The sequence below is a fragment of the Bos taurus genome, chromosome 9, assembly GCF_002263795.3.
Source record: "Bos taurus isolate L1 Dominette 01449 registration number 42190680 breed Hereford chromosome 9, ARS-UCD2.0, whole genome shotgun sequence".
NCBI classification, from domain to species: domain Eukaryota; kingdom Metazoa; phylum Chordata; class Mammalia; order Artiodactyla; family Bovidae; genus Bos; species Bos taurus.
In genome coordinates, this window is record NC_037336.1 from 12,137,619 (window position 1) to 12,157,479 (window position 19,861).

The window sequence follows — 19,861 nt, forward strand, 5'->3', positions numbered from 1 at the left end:
ATTCCTGTTGGTAACGGGACCATGAAAGGATGTTTGGTGAGTTGAGTGTTTCTGTCATCGAAGCATATTCACTTTCATTATAAAAAGAATAATACAGAGAAAATATATATACTTGGGATATAAAGTCATCAAACAGTTTAACTCACTTGAAATTGCCACTTTTAAAAACCAGTAACAGTTGAATATCATCAGTTTTCACATTAATAAATTCATTCCCAAGTCACAAATTGGTACTTTGTCTTGTTTTATGAAAAGATACTCTGAAAATGTAATTAAGATTGAGTGAGACATCTCTATGATTTAGTGAAAAACTATTTACACTTCTATTGGCTACCTTTTCTGTCCTCAGAACAGAGAGATATATACCCCCATCCTCACCCATCTAGGGCAGACAGAATGAAAAAGACAATCACAGAAAACTAACCAAAGTGATCCCATGGATCACAGCTTTGTCTAACTCAATGAAAATATGAGCCATGTCGTGTGGGGCCACTCAAGATGGACAAGTCATGGGGGAGAGTTCTGACAGAATGTGGTCCACTGGAGAAGGGAATGGCAAGCCACATCAGCATTCTTGCCTGGAGAATGCCATGAACAGTATGAAAAGACCAATAAGTGTGACACTGAACTTCTGATGACACGTATCTTCTGACAAGAAGCATGACACTGATGAACTTCAAAAGTCAGTAAGTGCCCCATAATGCTGCAGGAGGGGAGTGGACAAGGAACTCCAGAAGGAATGAAGAGCTGAGCCAAGGTGGAAACAGCGCCCACTTGTGGATGCGACTGGTAGTGAAAGTAAAGTTTGATGCTGTAAAGAACAATATTGCATAGGAACCTGGAATGTTAAGTCCGTGAATCACGGTAAATTGGAAGTGGTCAAATAGGAGAAGGCAAGAGTGAACATCAACAGTTTAGGAAATGGACAAGAAAGGGTGAACTTAATTCAGATGACCATTATATCTACTAATGTGGGCAAGAATCCCTTAGAAGAAATGGAGTAGCCCTCATAGTAAACAAGAGTCAAAAATGCAGTACTTGGATGCAATCCCAAAAATAACAGAATGATCTCTGTTTGATTCCAAGGCAAACCATTCAGTGTCACAGTAATCCAAGTCTATGCCCCAAACACTAATGCCAAAGAAGCTGAAGCTAACAGTTCTATGAAGACCTACAGGACCTTCTAGAACTAACACCAAAAAAAGATGTCCTTTTCATTATAGGGGACTGGAATGCAAAAGTAGGAAGCAAAGAGATACCTGGAGTAACAGGCAAATTTGGCCGTGGAGTATAAAATGAAGCAGGGCAAAGGCTAACAGAGTTTGCCAAGAGAGCGCACTGGTCAGAGCAAACACCCTCTTCCAACAACACAAGAGAACACTCTACACGTGGACATCATCAGATGGTCAATAAAAAAATCAGATTGATTATATTCTTTGCAGCCAAAGTTGGAGAAGCTCTATACAGTCAGCAAAAACAAGACCTGGAACTGACTGTGGCTCAGATCGTGAATGCTTTATTGCAAAATTCAGCCTTAATTTGAAGAAAGTAGGAAAATGACTAGACTATTAAGGTATGACCTAAATCAAATCCCTTATGATTATACAGTGGAAGTGACAAATAGATACAAGGCATTAGATCTGATAGAGTACCTGAAGAACTATGGATGGAGATTCATAACACTGTACAGGAGGCAGTGATCAAAATCATCCCCAAGGGGGGAAAAATGCAAAAAGTCAAAATGACTATCTGAGGAGACCTTACAAATACCTGAGAGAGAAGAGAAGTGAAAGGCAAAGGAGAAAAGAAAGATAATTATCTGAATGCAGAGTTCCAAAGAATAGCAAGGAGAGATAAGAAAGCCTTCCTCAGTGATCAATGCAAAGAAATAGAGGAAAACAAGAGAGTGGGAGAGACTAGAGATCTCTTCAAGAAAATTAGAGATACCACGGGAACATTTCATGCAAAGATGGGCTCAATAAAGGACATAAGTGGTATGGACCTAACAGAAGCAGAAGATATTAAGAAGAGGTGGCAAAAATACACAGAAGTACTATACAAAAGAGATCTTAATGACTGAGATAACCATGATGGTGTGATCGCTCACCTAGAGCCAGACATCCTGGAATGTGAAGTCAAGTGGGAAGCATCACTATAAACAAAGCTACTGGAGATGATGTAATTTCAGCTGAGCTATTTCAAATCCTAAAAGATGATGCTGTGAAAGTGCTACACTGAATATGCCAGCAAATTTGGAAAACTCAGCAGTGACTATAGGACTTGAAAATGTCAAAACCAATACAATATTGTAAAGTTAAAAAATAAAATAAAATATTAAAAAAAAAGAAAATGTCAGTTTTCTTTCTAATCCCAAAGAAAGACAATGCCACAAGAATGTCCAAACTGCTGCACAATTGCACTCATCTCACACACTAGCAAAGTAATGCTCAAAATTCTCCAAGCCAGACTTCAAGAGTACATGAAACAAGTGAGAAATTTCAGATGTTCAAGCTGGATTTGGAAAAGGCAGAGGAACCAAAGATCAATTTGCCAACATCTGTTGGATCACAGAAAAAGCAAGAGAATTCCAGAAAAAACATCTACTTCTGCCTCATTGACTAGGCTAACGCCTTAGACTGCGTGGATCACAACAAACTGTGGAAAATCCCTAAAGAGATGGGAATACCAGACCACCTGACCTGCCTCCTGAGAGAACTGTATACAGGTTATGAGGCACCAGTTAGAACCAAACATGGAACAACAGACTGGTTCCAAATTGGGAAAGGAGTACATCAAGCCTGTATATTGTCACCTGGCTTATTTAACTTATACGCAGAGTATATCATGAGAGATCCTGGACTGAATGAAGCACAAACTGAAATCAAGCTTGCTGGGAGTAATAGCAATAACCTCAGATATGCAGATGACACCACCCTTATGGCAGAAAGTGAAGAAGAACTAAAGAGCCTCTTGATGAAAGTGAAAGAGGAGAGTGAAAAAGCTGGATTAAAATTCAACATTCAAAAAACGAAGATCATGGCATCCGGTCCCATCACTTCATGGCAAATAGATGGGAAAACAATGGAAACAGTGAGAGACTTTACTTTCTTGGGCTCCAAAATCACTGCAGATGGTGACTGTAGCCATGAAATTAAAAGACGCTTGCTCCTTGGAAGAAAAGCCATGATAAACCTAGACAGTATATTGAAAGGCAGAGACATTACTTTTCCAACAAAGGTCTGTATAGTCAAAACTATTTTTTTTCCCAGTAGTCATGTATGAATGTGAGAGTTGGGCCATAAAGAAGGCTGAGTGCCAAAGAACTGATGCTTTTGACCTGTGGTGTGGAGAAGACCCTTGAGAGTCCCTTAGATGGCAAAGAAATCAAACTAATCAATCCTAAGGGAAATCAGTCCTGAATATTCATTGGAAGGACTGATGCTGAAACTAATACTTCAATACTTTGACCACCTGATGTGAAGAACCAACTCACTGGAAAAGACCCTGATGCTGGGAAAGATTTAAGGCAGGAGTAGAAGGGGATGACAGAGGACACGATGGTTGGATGGCATCACTGACTCAATGGACATGAGTTTGAGCAAGGTCCAGGAGATAGTGATGTACAGGGAAGCCTGGCATGCTGCAGCCCATATAGTTGCATAGAGTCGGGCATGACAGAGTGAGTGACTGAACCACAGCTCTCCATTAATTGTTGTTATATTCCCATTAAGGGTTAATTATGGCTGGAATGTTTACATAAACTTCCCCAAATCATTAGCAAGTAAATGGTAGAGTTGGATTTCAAAGGCATATCTTTTACTTTTTCTCTGAGACTTGGGCTTTGATATTTATTGCATACAGGGGCTAAGCTATTTCTGAAGCCTGCAGCAACTGTTTAGTGAAAAATTGTAGGTTTGTTGAATGTATGCCCTGAAGAAGACATAGAATCAGGTCCTGGATGAACAGTTGTCACCCAGAGAGACATTGTCCTTTTTTCTTGCTGAGCTTATATTTGAGTTGGGAGATGGATTTTAAATTATTGGTATTGGGACGTACATTTTTTTTAAAGAAAGAACACTAATTACAAACTAAATGCTTCACCAAAATCTAGTTGTGTGCTACAAGACAGAATGCCAGTTAATACTAAGTGCTTAAGAGGATGATCCTAATGCCAGGGTGGGAAAAATAGCCTTGGGCATTTAAGCTATGAGATGAGGATGAGTAGGCATTGACAAGTAAAAGAAGTGAGAGGATTTTAGGCAAAGAAAATAGCTTTTTTCTATTTTTGCTTTCTTCAAAATATAACTCTATCTCAAGGCAGATGAGTAGGGCAGCAAAAGCCAGGGATTTAAGAACATATTAGTTCCACTCAGGCCCCACCACACCCACTGATAATGGGCATCATTGGCAGCCTGAGCACCACCGCGGTCCACGTATAAATAGGATCCCCGCACCTGCCTGACTCGTCTCCGTCCTGTTGGGCACACAGTTCATTCTGACAAGTAGGAAATTGGATGAGGGGATCTGGAAGCCTTGTTTCTGTGCTAGCAATCTGCGACAATGTGTTTCTGGCCCTCATAGTGCTCGCATTTGAATTCATGGTTTTATCAGAAATAGAGCATAGCAAATATACACAGCGATGAAGGGCAGAAAGGGAAGAAAGTCTCGACTGATCGAGACTCTTCTAGATTCCAGAGGAATGGTTTTTGATGAGACAGGAAAACTATGTGCCATTGTGCATGTTTGAATGTTATTTATAAATTAAAATTGAGTGCATTTTCTTACTTGCTAAAAACAGAAAATTTGCTTTCATATAAGAAAGGTTTTAATTTATTATTGAAACAGACAAATGATGTCAAATGTTAATTTATAGTATGTAGGATACCATGAGAAAATCGAGATTTTGGAAAAGAAATCATGGGGTAAACTAGTTTATGGTTACTTTTCAATCCTTTCTTTATTCTGGTACTGAATTGCTGAATAGAGCAGAATTCAAACTCTGCTGTCCTTTGGTTGCTAAGTACTGTCCAACTCCTTGTGACCCCATGGACTGTAACATGCCAGGCTCCTCTGTCCTTCACTATCTCCTGGAATTTTCTCTAATTCTGTTGAGTCAGTGATGCCATAAAACCATCTCATCCTCTGTTGCCCACTTCTCCGCCTGCCCTCAATCTTTCCCAGCTTCAGGGTCTTTTCCAATGAGTCACATCTTAGCATCAGGTGGTCAAAGTGTTGGAGCTTCAGCATCAGTCCTTCCAATGAATATTCAGGATTGATTTCCTTTAGGATTGACTGGTTTGTTCTTTTTGCAGTCCAAGGGACTCTCAAGAGTCTTCTCTAGCTCCACAATATGAAAGGATCAATTCTTTGGCACTCAGCCTTTTTTATGGTCCAGCTCTCACATTGTACATGACTACTGGAAAAACTATAGCTTTGACTATATGGTTCTGTGTCAGCAAAGTGATGTCTCTGCTTTTTGATACACTATCTAGGTTTTCCATAGCTTTCCTTCCAAGGAGCAAGTGTCTTTTATTTTCATGGGTGCAGTCACCATCTGCACTGATTTTGGAGACCAAGAAAATAAAATCTGTCACTGCTTCCACATTTTCCCCTTCTACTTGTCATTAAGTGATGGGACTAGGTGCCATGATCTTAGTTTTTTGAATGTTGGGTTTTAAGTCAGTTTTTTCATTCTCCTCTTCCCCATGCATCAAGAGGCTCTTGAGTTCCTCTTGACTTTCTGCTATTAGAGTGGTAATATCTACATATATGAAGTTGTTCGTATTTCTCCCAGCAGTCTTGATTCCAGTTTGTGATTCATCCAGCCTGGCATTTCACATGATGTACTCTGAATATAACTTAAATAAGCGGGGTCACAATATACAGCCTTGTCGTTCTTCTTTCAAGTTTGAACCAGTCAGTTGTTCTCCGTCCAGTTCTATTAATAACTGTTGCTGCTTTATCTGCATACAGGTTTCTCAGGAGACAGGTTAGGTGGTCTGGTACACCCATCTCTTTAAGAATTTTCCAGTTTATTGTGATCCACACAGTTAAAGGCTTTAGTGCAGTCAATGAAGCAGAAGTACATATTTTGCTGGAATTCCCTTGCTTTCTCCATGATCCAGCAAATGTTAGCAAGTTGAAGTTTCGTTCCTCTGCCTTTTCCAAACCTAGCTTACACTTCTAGAAGTTCTCTATTCAGGTACGGCTGAGGCCTAGCTTGAATAATTTTGAGCATAACCTTGCTAACATGTGAATTGAGCCCAAATGTATGGTAGTTTGAACTTTCTTTGGCATTGTCATTCTTTAGGATTTGAATGAAAACTGACCTTTTCCGGTCCTTTGGCCACACCTGAGTTTTCCAAATTTGTTGACGTATTGAATGCAAGACTTTAACAGCATCATCCTTTAGGATTTTAAATAGCTCAGGTGGAATTTCATCACCTCCATTAGCTTTGTTTGTAGTAATGCTTCCTAAAGCCCACTTGACTTCACACTGCAGGATAACCAGCTCTGGGTGAATGACCGCACTATTGTGGTTATCTGGCTCATTAAGACTTGTTTTTGTATAGTTCTTCTGTGTATTGTTGCCACCTTTTTATTCTCTTATGCTGCTTTTAGGTCCTTAACTTTTTGTCCTTTATTGTGACAATCCTTGTATAAATATTCCCTTGATATCTCCAATTTTCTTAAAGATATATCTAATCTTTCCCATTCTATTGTTTTCCACTAGTGCTTTGCATTGTTCATTTAAGGTCTATTTATCTTTCCTTGCTATTCTCTGGGACTTTGCATTTAGTTGGGTATATATTTCCCCTTCTCCCTTGCTTTTCACTTCTCTGCTTTTCTCAGCTATTTATAAAGCCACCTCAGGCAACCATTTTGCCTTCTTGCATTTTTTTTTTCCTTTTGGATAGGTCACTGCCCCCTGCACATTGTAACACACCTCTGTCCGTAGTTCTTCAGACAGTCTGTCTCCCAGATCTGATCCTTTGAATCTATTCATCACCTCCACTGTATAATCATAAGGGATTTGATTGAGGTCACACCTGAATGGCCTAGTGGTATTCCCTACTTTCTTCAATTTAAGCCTGAATTTTGCAATGAGGAGTTTATGATCTGAGCCACTCCAGGTCTTGTTTTTGTTGGCTATATAGAGCTTCTCCATCTTTTGCTACAAAGAACAAAATTGATTTGTTTTCAGTATTGACCATGTGATGATGTCCATGTGTAGAGTCATCTCTTGGTTTGTTGGGAAAGGGTGTTTGCTATGACCAGCATGTTCTCTTGACAAAACTCTGGTAGCTTTTGCCCTACTTCAAGCACAAACTTGCCTGTTATTCTGGGTATCTGTTGACTTCCTACTTTGCATTCCAACTCCCTATGATTAAAAGGACATCCATTTTTGGTGTTAGTTCTAGAAAGTGTTGTCAGTCTTCATAGAACCAGTCATTTTCAGCTTCTTCACCATCAGTGGTTGAGGCATAGACTTGGATTACTGTGGTACTTAATGGTTTGAGTTGGAAATGAGCCAAGATCATTCCGTCCTTTTTGAGACTGCACCCAAGTGCTGCATTTCAAAATTTGCCCATTCCTGTTCATTTTGGTTTACTGATTCCTAAGATGTCAATGTTCACTCTTGCCATCTCCTGCTTGACCACATCCAGTTTATCTTTTTCATGGACCTACCATTCCAGGTTTCTACGCAGTATTGTTCTTTACAGCATCAGACTTTACTTTCACCACCAGACACATTCACAGCTGAGCATAATTTCCGCTTTGGCCCAGTCACTTCATTCTTTCTGGAGCTATTAGTAACTGCCCTCTATTCCTCCCCTGTAGCATATTGAATACCTTCTGACCTGAGGTGCTCATCTTCCGGTGTCATATTTTTTTGACTTTTCATACTATTCATGGGGTTCTACAGGCAAGAATACTGGAGTGGGTTGCCATTTCCTCCGCCAGTGGACCATGTTTTGTCAGAACACTTCACTATGAGCTGTCCATCCTGAGTGGCCCTGCACAGCATAGCTCATAGCTTAATTGAGTTACACCAGACTCTTCGCCATGATGGAGCTGTGATCCATGCAGGGGATTGCTGCTGCTGCTGCTAAGTTGCTTCAGTCGTGTCTGACTCTGTGTGACCCCAGAGAAGGCAGACCACTAGGCTCCCCCGTCCCTGGGATTCTCCAGGCAAGAACACTGGAGTGGGTTGCCATTTCCTTCTCCAATGCATGAAAATTAAAAGTGAAAGTGAAGTCTCTCAGTCGTGTCCGACTCCTAGCGACCCCACGGACTGCAGCCTACCAGGCTCCTCCATCCATGGGATTTTCCAGGCATGAGTACTGGAGTGGGGTGCCACTGCCTTCTCCAATGCCAGGGATTAGCCCCTTCCTATACTGTTTGTTTCATTTAGGGACTTTTAATGTTCTGCCGAAGTCCAACACTAATATAATTCTAGGTTTTGGTGACTATGAATAAAACTGCTATAAACCTTCTCAGAGAGGTCTTTGTGAGTAATTTTATGTGGATAAATATGTAGAAGAAATAACCCTGTGTTATATAGGGAATGTATATTAATTTATAGGAAACCGCCAACTTTTTTCCCCAAAGTGGCTCTATCATTGTGCATTCCAGTCAGCAAGGTGAGAGTTTCAGTAGCTCATTGTCTAGACCAGCACATGTTGGAGACAGATTTTAAAAATTTAGTCTTTTTTGTTGTTGTATAGTGGTGTCTTACTGTAGTTTTAATTTGCATTCCTCTAATAGCAATGGGTGATGAGTATGTTTACGTGTTACCTGCTACCCATTTTTCTGCTTAGGTGAAGTATTTTAAAATATTTTGCCCATTTCTTAAATGAGTTCTTTGTTTTTCATTATTGATTATAAGAGTTCTGTATAAATTCTGAATGGAAGAGTTTTTAATTAGATATATGTTCTGTGAATATTTCCTCAGAATCCCTGACTTTTCATCTTCTTAGCAGTCTCTTTTTAAATTATGTAGATTCTTTGAAATTTCCTACATATACATCATGTGGTGTGCAAATGAAAGACACTTTTAGTTATTCCTTTCTAATCCACATACCCTTTATTTCTTTTTTGTGCTTAATTGCTTTGGTTAGAACTGCTACTTCAAGGCTGAATAGGAGTCGTGAGAGCAGAGACTTGCCATGTTCCTGATCTTAGGTGAAAGCTTTCATTCTTTCATCAGTAAGTGTGATGTTAATTATGGGTTTGTTGTGGGTACCCTTTTTTAAGTTGAGGAAGTTACTTTCTATTCCTAGCTTACTGAGGGTTTTTATTATAAAGATACTGAAATTTGTCAAATACTTTTTCCACATCCAGTGAGATATTTGTATTATTAGTAGTACAGCTATTGTTAGTCACTGAATATTGAATCAATCTTACATTTCTAGGAGAAAAGCACTTTGACATAATATATTCTCTTTTTTGTACCACTGGGTTTTGTTGTATTTTGAGAACATATTTTATATCAGTGATTCTTACCTGGGGATGATTTTGCCTCCCAGGGGATCTTTGACAATGTCTGCAGACATGTTTGATTGTTACAACTAGGAAGAGGAGGAGGGTTTGCTGTTGGCATCTCGAGGGTAGAGGCCAGGGATGCTGCTAAACACCCTGAATTGCACAGGAAAGCTCCCAGTAACAACAACAACAAAAATTACCTGGTTATAATTGTCAATAGTGACAAGCTTGAGACATCCTACTTATAAATTCCAAATGTTTATAATTTATCCACATATGTTTTAAGGCCCAGAAGATTTGTGCTACACCACTTCAGTCGTGTCTGACTCTTTGCAACCCTGTGGACTATAGCCTGTCTGATTCCTCTGTCCATGGGATTTTCCAGGCCAAAATACTGAAGTGTGTTGCCATGCCCTCCTCCAGGGGATGTTCCCGACCCAGGGATCAAACCCATGTGTTCTCCTATGTCTCTTGAATTGCAGACAGATTCTGTACTGCTGAGCCATGAGGAACTAACTTAGTGAATGTTCAATGTACATGTTATGTGCGTTCTCTTGGGGTGGGTTAGGAGTGCTGTTGTTTAAGGTTAGGTCAAGTTGCTGAAGGTGGTATTAAGGCCTCTGCAGTGTGGCTGAGTCACCTCCTTGTTCTGTGGATGGCTGAGCAGAGGGTGCAGACACCTGTAATTATGAACCTGTCACCTCCCCTTTCAGCTCTGTAAGCTTTGCTTCACATTTTTATAAATTCTTGAAAAATGGAACTCTATCATTACATAATGTTCCTCTTATTCCTAGAAACATTTCTTATTCCAGAGCACACTCTCTTATATTAATATAGCAATCCAACTTTCTTTTGATTAGAGTTTGTTTGGCATATTTTTTTCATCCCTTGTTATCTATCTGTGTCCCTGGTGGCTCAGATGGTAGAGTCTGCCTGCAATGCAAGAGACCTGGGCTCAATCCCTGGGTCAGGAATATCCCCTGGAGAAGGGAATAGCTACCCACTCTGGTATTCTTGTCTGGAGAATTCCATGAACAGAGGAGCCTGGCCAGTTACAGTCCATGGGACTGCAAAGAGTCGGACACGACTGAACAGCTAACACATTCACTTTCACTTTATCTGTGTCCCTATATTTAAAGTGTGCTCTGTACACATCATATAGTTGAGACATTCTTTAATTCAAGTTGACAGTTTCTATCTCTTAATTAAAATGTTTAGAACCCTTACATTTAACGTGGTTATTGGTATGGTGGATTTAAATCTACAATATTTCTAGTTGTTTTCTGTCAATTCTATGTGCTTTCTCCCTTTTTTATTTTTTTCCTATCTTGGAATTAAATGTTTTTTATGATTCTCTTTTATCTCTATTATTGGTGTATTAGTTGTTATTCTTTTAAAATGTTTTACTTGTTCTGTATTTTACAATAAACATCTTTAACTTATGAAAGCCTACCTTTCAATAGCTTTGTATGTTTCATCTGTAACATGAGAACTTTTAACATACACCCCATTTACTCCCTTCTACCCTTCTGTTTTTGTTACCGTCAGTTTACTTCTATTCAGAAACCTCACAATACATTGTTACTCTTTTTGCTTTAAGTAGTCATATTATCTTTAAAATTTATCAGATTATCTTTATTTTTCTTTTTTTTTTTTAGATTATCTTTAAAAGTGAGAAAAGATATCTTTCATATGTACTTTCATTTTACTACTTCCATGACTATTTCTTTGGATAGCTTCAGGTTTCCATCTGGTATCACATGTGTTGGTGTCTGAAGAACTTCCTTTAATTTTCTTTCTCTTCTTCAATATTTTTCCTTTTTCTGCTGGCTCCAGGCCTGTCCCCTAGCTGGTCACCTGTAGGCTTCTGCCTCGGCCGGGACATCTCTCTTATATCTGTTTCCAGCCTTTTCAGGAGCACCAGATGGGAGCCACAGAGAAGAGCTGATGAGCAAGTGTGGACTCCCCTGTGTGTGGAGTCCCCAGCTGACACATTAGTCCATGCTCATCCCCTACAATTCACTAGAATTTTACCAAATTTCTTCCTGCCCCTTTATTGGGAGGCACCCTCTTCCTCTCGGCTTCCCTGGTGGCTCAGACAATACAGAAACCACCTGCAATGCAGAAGACCCAGATTTGACCCCTGGGTTGGGAAGATCCCCTGGACAAGGGAACAGCTACCCACTCCAGTATTCTGGCCTGGAGAATTCCATGGACTGTATAGTTCATGGGATCGCAAAGAGTCAAACATGACTGAACGACTTTCACTTCACTTTATATGTACTCAGTTTAAATACACATACTTGGTAAAAGTAAATTAAATCCATTAAAAAACAATAGTTGTTTTTAATTTCTTGAATCTGTACTGCATAGAAAAAAAAAACCAAAATTGCAGGATCCTTTCTAAATATTTATGTATTACTATATCAGAATCAAGGCCATCTTCTGCATATTGAAAACTGTCTTCTAGGCATGTGTGCATGCATACGCAGTCACTTCAGTCATGTCTGTCTCTTGGCGACCCCATGAACTTTAGCCCGCCAGGCTTCTTTGTCCCTGGGGATTCTCCAGGCAAGAATCCTGGAGTGGGTTGCCATGCCTTCCTCCAGGGGATCTTCCTTACCCAGGGATCGAACCAATGTCTCCTACATCGCAGGTAAATTCTTTACCACTGAGCCACCAGAAAAATCCCATCTAAGTGTATGGAAGGTGATAATGAAAATAGAAAGAATAATGTTAATGCCTATGAAGTAATTTAATTTTCATTTATGCTGGGGTGAAATGTCATGAAGAAATGTAACATTGTATCTGAATTAGTATAAAGGGAAACCATTGGACTGTAATGTAATGTAAAAAAGAGCATTCAAATTGAGTTTTTCATGGAGCATATTCATACATTAGCCCTTTAAAAACCATAAATCAGATTAAAGTAAAGCAGCAGTGAGAGAGGAAGCGAAGTTTGCTGAGTAAGGCACCCTAGGAGAATGCTGTTCATATAATATTGCCTGATCAGTGTGTGCCGAAGCTATCTTTTAAGGAAAAATGCACGCTTTTTTGTGTGTATACACCTTTACTATTGTCCTTTCTTTGGAATTTCCCACCATAATAACCAATGTAATGAGGAAATTAATACTTGAATTAAATCTACTTCTAAGAACAGGAGGAAATAAAATTAATTCTGACATTACAAGGCATGTCAATTAACTCTTTCTGATGTTTGAGGAGCTTAGCCTTGGATTCAGAGTAAATCAAGAAATATTCATCTTTTGGGCACAGACCAGGTCTTTCACCCACTGCAGAAGTGTAGTCTCTGCTCTCAAGTGGCTTCTGGTCTGATCAGGAGATAAGGAAACTGAGCACAGACAGAGCCCCTAGTGTAGAGGCTGTGCCAGGCTCCAGGAAGTCAGGATGCACAGAGGTCCCTGGGTACCCCAGGCAGGGGAGCACGATAGAAAGCATCACAGGAGGATGATGTTGCAGGAAGAATCTAAAGTAGAATCCCCTCCTCTCAGCCCCAGGAGACTGTTTAGAGGATTATGACCCCAAAACTGAGCTGTCTGAAGTTTTCTTTAAGAAAGTGAAGGTGGAACTCCATGTGTGACCACGTCCCTCCCCCAAGCCCTGGTTTCTCTCATCGGCAATGGCCTTTCTGTTTTATTGTTCATGTGTATGCATTTTAAAGGTATACTATTTAGAACTATGGTTATTTTGTCTTTCCTGTGTCCTTATATCATTTTCAGGATCTTAAGATATTTTTACTAGATGATTTTACTTATTTGTGTGAAAAATCATACTTTAACAAATCTGTAGCCACAGAAAACCCAGGGAGGGTTCAGGAGAACAGGTGTAAATTTTCTCTCTGTGTCTTCAACAGCTACCTGACTGCAAGGAGCTTAGGTCAGACCAGACTTCAGGGCAGAGCTGGAGCCTGAGCTGAGGCCAGAACTTCTGATGTTACCAGCTGGCAATTAGGAAAGTGCCAGCAGAGGTGTGTAAACCAGCCAAGGAAAAGGAATGCAATTTAGGGCAATTGTCATATGATAACTCAGTGCCTATAATCATCTCTGAATGTATTCAGTTATTTAGATTGTGCCTTTTGTCCTGCATATTTACTTAGATTAAAATTTTTCCATTAGTCTACCATTATGGAAAAATTAGTAAGTTATGCATCTGTAGGAAGGAGATGAATCAGATTGAGGCCCTGTTGACCTAAGGAAACAACCGAAGGAATGAAAGTGTGGTAAGAAGAAGTTATTAACATTGCTCAGAATGGCCAGACAGTTCAACATGAATAATTATGAGAGCAAATCTACTGAAACTAGAGGTTGAATAACGGGAAGGAATACCTTTGACTTTCGAGAACCTTCTATCAGACCAAAACGCTTTAAAGCCAAAAGGAGATCAAAAGCACCCATGATGTTTCTTACTTCAGGAGACCTGGCTCTCCAGCACTGAGCCACTTGCCTCAAATCCTTAGGAGAAATGTGACATCTTCATTATGATTCCTTTCAGGGAAGGAAGAGATGGGTCTCAGTCCCCAGATGAACCTATCCATTTTGGTGCTGTGAGCCTGAAGTCAAAAGACATCAATCTGAGCAAACAAAAGTGCATTTTCTCCAAGGCTCTTTCCCACTTCAGTTATAAGCATAAGAATAATTATGGCAGAATAATTATGACTTATTTGAAAAGACCCTGATGCTGGGAAAGATTGAGGGCAGGAGGAGACAGGGATGACAGAGAATGAGATGGTTGCATGGCATCACCAACTCAATGGACATGAGTGAACTCTGGGAGTTGGCGATGGACAGGGAGGCCTGCTGTGCTGCAGTCCATGGGGTCAGAAAGAGTCAGACACAACTGAGCGAGTGAACTGAACTGAACTGAATTATGGCAGAAAGAAGAGCGATCAGTTCAAGCTGATCATGGCTGAGACTTGGAGGAGCATATCTGAGTTCAGCTTTGTGTAAGAATAGTCTGCCTCTTCCCGTCTCTGAGCTGCCCCACACAACAGTGATCTTGCAGTTGAGGATTTGGGAATAACTGTTTGCAGTGGAGGCATCGCCCAGGTCTTCCCTGTACATGAACAGAGGGCTGTTTCTCTGTGGGTAGGTAATCATGCCTCCCAGTTTACCTCAAACAGTCCCACTTCATGCCTCTTTCTCAAAATATGGTTTGGGTGAAAATATAAAACCACAGGTCACCTGCTGACGGTGCCTCCAAAGAGAGCCCATCACTAGAGAGAGCCCATCACTAGAGGGGAAACTGCCAGCTAACCACGCTCACAGAGCATGCTAAACACCGCCGAAAGATAAGCATCCTAAATTTTATCATCTTGTTAAAAAAAAAAGTGATATATATATACCTATGGCTGCCTCACTGTGCTATACAGCAGAAAAGAATGCAGCATTGTAAAGCAACTATACCTCAATAAAAATAAAGGTAAGAAACTAAAGTAAAAGAAGCATAATACAAGTAAATGGACAAAGGTTCACACACTCACACACACAGACACACACCCACCCCAGTATTCTTTTTTAATCCAAGTGCCAGTGAGACTTAAACGTATGATTGGAAGAAAAAGAAGAAGGTAGAAAAGTTGTCAGATAATTGGGTCCTCACTGGAGGCGGAGGTGGTTAGGGGGGAGCCCTGTTACCAGGCAGAGCAGAGAGATGACTCCGGGCTCCTGGAGATAGTCATGGGGAAAAGAGTCCCTTTCCAGGTGAGAGCCTTTCCCTTCATCCTACTGGGCTTTGTCCATACTCAGTAACTTGCATTAATCAACAGATCAATCAGGTCCTTCACCCCCGCTGTATCAGGAAAGGCCCAAGTGTAAGTGCAGCTAGCTAGTCTCCAAGTTTGTCTGATAGTAAGTCCTCTTGGGTACAGTTTCAGGAACAATTAGAGTTAATTAAAACGACAGGGTTGTCAGCACCTGAACGATGTGGAAAAAGAGAATTGGATTTGGATTTCCAGCTGCACCCAAGTTCAAGCTGAATACAACTGCTTTTTCAGGAATGTGTGTGTGTGTGTGTGTGTGTGTGTGTGTGTGTGTGTGTGTCCATGTGCGTATGTGCCTGTGTGCAGAGGAGGAAAGGGTTCATAACGTAGATACCAGATCAGTTTTGGAATAAAAGTGAAAGGCATTCTTAGTGGCTTTCAAATCCTCTAAAAATAGCCACATGTCTCTGCCAAAGCTAATATAGACAGGATTCCCATGGAAACCCTTTGGGCTACAAGGGTGGGTATTATTTCATCTCTGGCTATTGGGTGAATACTTCTGCCCACTTACACATCACGCTTCTTCATAACCTAGGACTTTATCTATTGTCAGGACTGATGAACCAAACCCTAAAGGCACCTGCTTGTCTAATCTGCTCATCTGAAAGGGAAAAACAGTACAGCAGTGACTGTACTTAATAAAAAAAAAAAAATCACAAGGAAAGCTCAACAACAAAAAAAGAAACACATCTGCCTTGTTTCACATTGTGTGCTCATGCTTTTAGTTTTTGTAACCAGTTTCTAATTCCTAGTAGGAGTCCCTGATCGTGGCCAGATTTTATTACATACTTTGTTCTATATATTTATCTGTGATAAGTCTCCCTCTTACATGTTGTCACATTTTGGGAGTCCCCTTTTTGGATGCATTTATCAGCTCTGAGGAACTAAGAGAATTAAAGTATATAAGGTCTGCATGGAGCATGATATTGCTAGCTAGCCCTCAGGCATTCTTACTCTGTTCACTTTCAGATGGAAAATAAATTTTTTTAAAAAATATTAAGGGCCAGGAATGGTCAATGTATTTGCCTCTTTCCTTTTGGAATTATAACACTTTTGGGAAAAGATCTTTAACAAAATAACTATCTGTAATCACTATCATTTTACAGATTCTGAGATAATCTGTTTTAAAAATTGCAAAACTCGAGATTACAGTAAAATTAGAGGGTATTTTCTGCATAAGTTTCAGCAGATAAAAATTAGGTCTAATTTTATGACTAATTGACAGTCTTTAAAAATTTTTTTGCAGCTTCATTCTTTACTCTTATCTTTGCCTCTTTAGCCTACTTTCTAATAATGTGTTTTCTAAGCTGCATTATAAATAATAATTAACTTATGTACATGCTTCTTAAGTACCTACCAACACACATCCTTATAAATAAGATTTAATCATCATAAGTTCAGTTCAGTTCAGTCGCTCAGTCATGTCCGACTCTTTGCGACCCCATGAATTGCAGCATGCCAGGCCTCCCTGCCCATCACCAACTCGCGGAGTTCACTCAGACTCATGTCCATCGAGTCAGTGATGCCATCCAGCCATCTCATCCTCTGTCGTCCCCTTCTCCTCCTGCCCCCAATCCCTCCCAGCATCAGAGTCTTTTCCAATGAGTCAACTCTTCACATCAGGTGGCCAAAGTACTGGAGTTTCAGTGTTAGCATCATTCCTTCCAAAGGAATCCCAGGGCTGATCTCCTTCAGAATGGACTGGTTGGATTTCCTTGCGGTCCAAGGGACTCTCAAGAATCTTCTCCAACACCACAGTTTAAAAGCATCAATTCTTTGGCGCTCAGCCTTCTTCACGGTCCAACTCTCACATCCATACATGACCACAGGAAAAACCATAGCCTTGACTAGACGGACTTTTGTTGGCAAAGTAATGTCTCTGCTTTTGAATATGCTGTCTAGGTTGATCATAACTTTCCTTCCAAGGAGTAATCATCTTTTAATTTCATGGCTGCAATCACTGTTTCCACTGTTTCCCCATCTATTTCCCATGAAGTGATGGGACCAGATGCCATGATCTTCGTTTTCTGAATGTTGAGTTTTAAGCCAACTTTTTCACTCTCCTCTTTCACTTTCATCAAGAGGCTTTTTAGCTCCTCTTCACTTTGCCATAAGGGTGGTGTCATCTGCATATCTGAGGTTATTGATATTTCTCCCGGCAATCTTGATTCCAGCTTGTGCTTCTTCCAGCCCAGCATTTCTCATTATATACTCTGCATATAAGTTAAATAAGCAGGGTGAAGCATAAAAGGTTATCAAGTCAAACGTTTCCAGAATGCTTCCAGGTTTATTGAACGATATACATATTCTCCAAAGATCATTTCGTGTCCCTCTGTGGCTGATTTGACTTCTGGTTCTAATAGGTGTCTTACAGTCCTGCAGTAGGTGTGTTTTCTTGCTTAGTATTTACGTGTTTGAGTAAGAATTAGGGAAGGGATGCGGTTAGCTCTCCCCAAGTGGAGAGGAGTTACACTGAAGATACTTACCACCAACAGCAGCAGGAGTGATTGGAAACTTAGGCAGGCGTCCTCAAGATTCCTAGACAATACCTGGATTGTCCAAAGCCAGGCTCCGGGGAGGCCTGGTTTTCCTCCCCTGCACAGCGGAGGCAAGACCGCATACCCTCTTCATCACTAGAGCTGGGTCCCGGTTGATCTGGTACATTTTCCTCCTTCCAGTTTCAGCTGCGGGAGGTATTCACCGACCATCAGAGAGAACCTGTCAGAGGGGTCAGTCCACCGAACATACCTGCTGGCGTTCCGAATATGAAGAATCCGTAAAATCACTTTTATTGTTACTTTGTTCTTTAGCCGCTCAGTTATGTCCAACTCTTTGCGACCCCATGGACTGTAGCCTGCCAGGCTCCTCTGTCCATGGGATTCTTGGGGAAATAAAGAATAGGGTAGTACAGTCAGGAGAAAAAAAAAGTGCATATCTTGTAACTTTACAGCTGTGAAAGTGTCAGGGTGCAGATTTAATTCAGTGAGAAAGCACAGGGAGCGGAGAGGGAAAAGCCTTCGCCTCTGACTGGCTGGGTCACCTTAGTGTGCTTCTAATTTAGAGGCTCCGCGTCTCTGGACTGAAAACAACACATTTAATGATGTGACACAAGCTCATTCATCATTTCAATCAGTCGTTACCTTCCACAGCGGTCAGACAGTGTTTGATACTGGAGAATTTGGAAAACATCAGGAGCAAGAAGCAATTCAGTGAGGCCCAGAAATGTGACCCTGTTGGAATCCTCCAGGAAGCCAATTTAGATTAGCAGCCAAAGCTGGGCAAATTGTCCTAGACCCTAGAATAAACACAACCTATTGTCCAAATAGGAGGAGGATGGCCTTGAGTAGTGATTAAATGAGTGAGTAATCCTACACGTTGTGGGATGCTGCTTGAATGCATTCCATTCACGGCTGTGTCTCAGGAATGACTTGAGTACATTACACTCATCTTTTGAGTTAAACTCGCTCTTCATGCTTTCTGCTAAATTACCTCTGTTTATCATTTAAATGGGATTTGAACATTTAATCTCATGTTCCCAAGCTATAAAGCTAATTTGGTAGCACTGAACCACTTTAGTGATGCTTGTAGTAAACATACCAAAAATCTCTACACAATTATATTGATGAGCTATTATCCAGAATCAAATGTTTTTATCTAACAGTAATGAAAGTCCATTCCATAAATGGTAGATTTTAGTTACCTATGAATTGTGAAGGACGTAATATCATTTATTACAAACATTAAAATTATCATTCATATAAATATATACCTTGTTGCTTATTTTTTTTAATGTGCTGGTACCCTGGTCCCTGCATGTGTCATTTCCACAGCACATTGAAAAATATCAACAAACTTACATTAATTATTTTTTAAACAGTTGTAATAACCCTATAGGCAGGATGTGTTGCCTTTAAAGGGATGAGTTACTATAAACACTATCCGTGTAGACATTTGCAAGAAACAGAGTGGGAGTTTAAATTACAGGTTCAAGAACCTATTTTTCGTCTTTCTCCCACACATATACTCATCTCCTGTCATATTCTTTCCCCAAAGTTTGCAAATTTCCAGTGTTTTGCAATAAATCCTTCCTTTAAATAAACGCATTAAGTGTCAGTTATAAGTCATGCTTGGTGCCATCTCTTGTCTTATATCAAGATTTTTCATATCAGAATTCCAAAAATATAAATTATCTTTTATCAAAATATAGTTGATTTACAGTATCATATAGTTTCAGGTGTAGTGTATAGTGATTCAATATTTTTGCAGATTACATTCCATAGGTTATTATAAGATAATGGCTATAATTCCCTAGGCTATATAGTAAATCCGTGTTGCTCATCTATTTTGTATATAGTCATTTGTATCTATTAATCTAAAACTTCTAATTTGTCAGCTCCCTCTCCTTCCCCCTTTGTAACCACATGCTTATTTTCTATGTCTGTGAGTCTGTTTCTGTCTTGCATGCATATTCATTTGTGCTATTTTTTAGACCCTACATATAAGTGAAATTATACAGTATTTATCTATCTCTGTCTAATTCATTTCACTCAGCGTAATATTCTCTAGATCCATCCTTGTTACTTCAAATGGCAGATT

At 40.0% G+C, this 19,861-nt stretch overlaps 1 protein-coding gene across 3 annotated transcripts in view; it reads left to right on the top strand.

Moving 5' to 3' along the window:
• KCNQ5 (potassium voltage-gated channel subfamily Q member 5) overlaps window positions 1–19,861 on the top strand; it is a 649,180-nt gene that overhangs the window by 135,198 nt on the left and 494,121 nt on the right. The window lies entirely within an intron of this gene.